This window comes from Amblyomma maculatum, chromosome 9, assembly GCF_055883805.1.
Source record: "Amblyomma maculatum isolate TAMU_Amacu chromosome 9, ASM5588380v1, whole genome shotgun sequence".
NCBI lineage: Eukaryota > Metazoa > Arthropoda > Arachnida > Ixodida > Ixodidae > Amblyomma > Amblyomma maculatum.
In genome coordinates this window covers 105,446,189-105,450,245 of record NC_139352.1, presented here as the reverse complement: position 1 = coordinate 105,450,245, position 4,057 = coordinate 105,446,189, and the positions used below count along the sequence as shown (strand labels likewise).

The 4,057-nt window shown below is 43.7% G+C and overlaps 1 pseudogene; it reads left to right on the top strand.

Annotated features, from left to right (window-relative positions):
- The first annotated feature begins 498 nt into the window (after positions 1-498).
- Positions 499-3,318, top strand: LOC146180096 (uncharacterized; annotated as a pseudogene).
- Positions 3,319-4,057: the final 739 nt, after the last annotated feature.

Here is a 4,057-nt window from a genome sequence, read left to right as displayed (position 1 = left end):
TGCAGAACAAAGTTATGTTTATTTGCGACGAAACTGGTAATATTTATGGAGCGAGTGGAGAGTTACTGTATTATGTTGGGGTGTGCAGCGTTAAAGTATATTTGGGGGGGTGGGGGGGGCACATTAATTCCGGCGGAGTTTTCTGTACTGCCCCGATCTGCACAAGACATATGACAGTTTTAGTTTCACGTGCGTACAGAGTTACGCACGCAAACGTGAGAAGTCTACGTGCGCTACGCGCATTACGCCAGGACTACTTTTAGTTTCACGCACGTGTCTACGTGTACGTGAAGCAAAATGTATGGACCTTTCATACAAGCCTCGAAAAACTGCGTACGTGTTATGCCGCGCCATCTAGTACAGATGAACAAAACTAATTTTGTTTAGTCGAGCTGCCTTGAGCCGAGCCACGCTGCGGCCGTAGGCAAGAATCGGTGGAATTGGAAATTGCTGTTCTCAGCGTCGTTGCTTTACAGTGAACAATCAAGAGTTCGCGCTATGCCTTCAAGTATTTTGTGCAATCATCAGGTCGTGTCGCGATTGACATAGGATGAAATTGACGACCTGCTGTTGACGAGAAGGGACCGATGGCTCCTGAAAGGAGACTATACACTCAATGACATCGAGTATGATATGAGGCTCCGGAGGGAGCACGAACTCTTCAAGTATCGTTCCCCGCTTCGGACTGCTCGATATTGATAGCATTGACAGTACTCTGTTCAGACAGCAGTTTAGGTTCCGCAAAGAAGATCTGCATAATCTAGTCAGAGCTTTGCGCCTGCCAGATCAGTTTGTAAGCGCACAGAAAGTGACCGTGCCAAGTCGCGATACAATGTGCCTTCTGCTCCGACGCCTTGCATACCCGAACAGGTGGCGTGACTTGCAGGAACTATTTGGGCTGCACACATGTGTTATGTCCTCCGTCGTGTCACAAGTAATCAGTCACATTACCACGACGTTTGCACATTTGCTGAGTGACTGCAATAATCATCAGTGGGCACTCCTTCCTGTCTCAGGGAACTGGCAGACGTAAGTCATGTTTTTGCTCGGACAGTACTATACTTAAAGACAAGATAAAGATCGTTTCCCACGAACCTTAACACATTAAAAATCACGGAATCTAAGCAGCACGTATTTTACACAGAAAATTTGGCTTCATTTTCTCACCCCCCCCCCCCCCCCCCCCGCCGAAAGCTGCCCCGAAAACTGTAAACAAGAGGCAGTGAAATTATACACGCACATTCGACAAAAAAACATTAAAATATTTGTGTTGCCTCTGTGACAGTGTTCATTTCTGGCGATATAATAAAGCCGGAGAAAACTCTGTTGAGGTTCTAATCAGACCAACTAAGCATTCCAGCGCCAGGGCAGCATGTGTTTAATACAAATTAAGATCAGGCTGTCAGTTAGCTTACTCCCCCCTTCGTACCGAAACCTCTGCAACAATCATTCATGTGTAGGACTGTAATGTGCATCGCGCAGGATGAAATGAAATGGTACCTAAATAAATTCCTGTATAAGCCCAGTAACTGCAAATGAGCACACACCCAAAAACCTTTTAACCCATTGCAAATAATGCTTCTGCAACTTGCCTGAGCACTAACTTCTAATCAAAATTGTATGACCGCGCTGAAGAGATATAGAAGCGATATCTAGAACTCTCCTGTGAAAATTACTTTACATGTAGTTATTCCGTTAAAAGTATGTTATCTCTAGAATAGTGGAATGGATGCAGTTATAACTGGGCTAAGGACTTATAGAGCATTCCCTTCATTGAACAGCTGTGTTTGCTGCTTCCTTATGCTATGTTTTTCATTTTCAGGCCGTGAAAAGCAAAGTTGCCCCACTGCCCAATTGCTGGGCCTTTAATGACGGGGCGGCTCGGCCTATATGTCGACGTAAAAGAAACCAGCAGGCATACTTTTCGGGGCACAAGAGAGTACACTGTGTGAAATATCAATCACTTATGTGTCTCAATGGTATTGTGTGCCAGTTGGATGAGGCATACCCTGGAAGACGACACGATGCAGGTTAGTTCGTCTGTCAAGAGCACGAAAGGAGCAGTTCACACTGTTCTGCTTTAGCATCAAGGTTAATGGTCAGTGCAGAGGCATTCCTGCTAGTGGAGCATGTACAACAGACAAGGGAAAAGACATGCAGCATTATGGTGCCTTTTATTCACCTCGTCACACTAACTTGAGCTCTGCTATTTCCATTTGCACACGCCCCTTTCCTTTTATCCTTTAGCTTGCTTTTAGGAAAATGCAACTGTAGTTTCTTCTTGCATCCTTAGATTCTTAAAAGGATACATTATAAACAAATTGAAATTGTTTAGCCCTTCACTACCTCTAACAGGCATATACTATCTGTGTTTTGTACACCACAGCCTTGATTACCTTGGCCGCTCATGTGCCATATCTATCACAGTGACGCGCTACAGCTCTTCAGAAGCCGAGAGTACGTAATCTTGAGAAAACATTGAATGTATTTAGCTGTTACTCTGGCTCAGCGCAATTATGTTCTGTGATTGATGATTGTTTGACATTTCAATCGTGTGTGCAGGGATCCTTCAGGACAGCAAAATGTACGACAAACTGGAGAGACTGGTAGGAGGACACAATTATGTCATCTATGGTGACCAGGCATACCCGCTGAAGCCGCTTCTGATGAAACCACATGGTAGAAACTCTCCGACACCTGCACAGCTAGTGTTCAACAGCAGCATGAGCCGTGTGCGACAGGCTGTGGAATGGGGCTTCGGAAAAGTGGTGGCAAAATTCGCACTTTCGGACTTCAAAAAAATCTGAAACTACTTCGACAAGTTGCACAAATGTACAAGACAGGGACAATTCTTGCCAACTGCCATACATGCTTGTATGGCAGCCAGATGTAAGACTATTTTGCTTTGAGCCCACCTTCTTTGCATGAGTATTTGAATTGTCGTCGTACATTCTTCCACCGCATTGTAAAGCAATCTAAAGAGTGTAGTTATTTGTGTTAAATGTGACTCAGCTATAACTTGTACAACAGCTATGTGCTCGTGCGCATTGCCATTGTTAAGATTCGTTCATTGCCTATCTACGTGTGATTGGTTGGATGTCTATACAGGCATGTTTTCATTGTTAAACTTGTAATTGAAGTCAAATTCTCTTGAGTTCATTGCTTCAAACCTCTCCTTAGTTCCAGTATTTTTTACTTTAGTTGGTTATGGTGTGACTGACAGTCATGCCCTGCTACACATAGTCGGTACATTAAACTGAATTCTAAGGTGGAATGAATGCTCATATTCCTTTTTCACCTCTGCTGCAGCTGCAGTGAGAACTTCAACAGCCCTTTTATTTATTCATTTGCAACATGTTTTCAATGGTAGTCATTTTTTTCAAGAGGTTTTCCGTGACTGTGAGAAACGTTTGCTGTTGGGTTGCGTACATACGGCGCTCTTCTGCCTTCCCACGCCTTTCCTCAGCACGATCTTGAGCACGGCACCGCCTCACTTCTGCTTTGTCTTTAGCCTTCTGCTTACGTTATTCTTCCCTAAGGTGCAATTCCTTCAAGGTTCTCTCCTTCTCCCAGGTAATGCGCTGTTCGTCAATGGCGATGCACCTTTATTTAATAAGGAAGACTTTTTTTTATATATTCATCATGCTTCATTCTTTTTTGCAGGAACTCGTAGTCCGTCTGCTCCTGCCTTGCAGCTTGAGTTCTTTTTCCTGTAGTGCACAACAATGTGCCCAGAAATGCAGCCTCAATAACAATGCATAAAAGCAACCACACCTCCCTATAAACAAAAGTGGATGCAAAAAGCGGTTTATTATGACTGTGCGCGGCACTGGAAGCAGTGTGGTCTTTTTTTTTCAATACATCAATGGGAACGGGCAAGAGCACTTGACGCGTTCTGCTGAAAGAAATTTGAATTTCTTTATTTCAGGTAATTTTAATTTCGTTCAGCTGAACGCGTCAAGTACTCTTGCCTAGTTTCCATTGATGCATTGAAAAAAAAAAGACCACACTGCTTCCAATGCTATTAAAGTAATCTTATTTTCTTCCAGCTAAACGC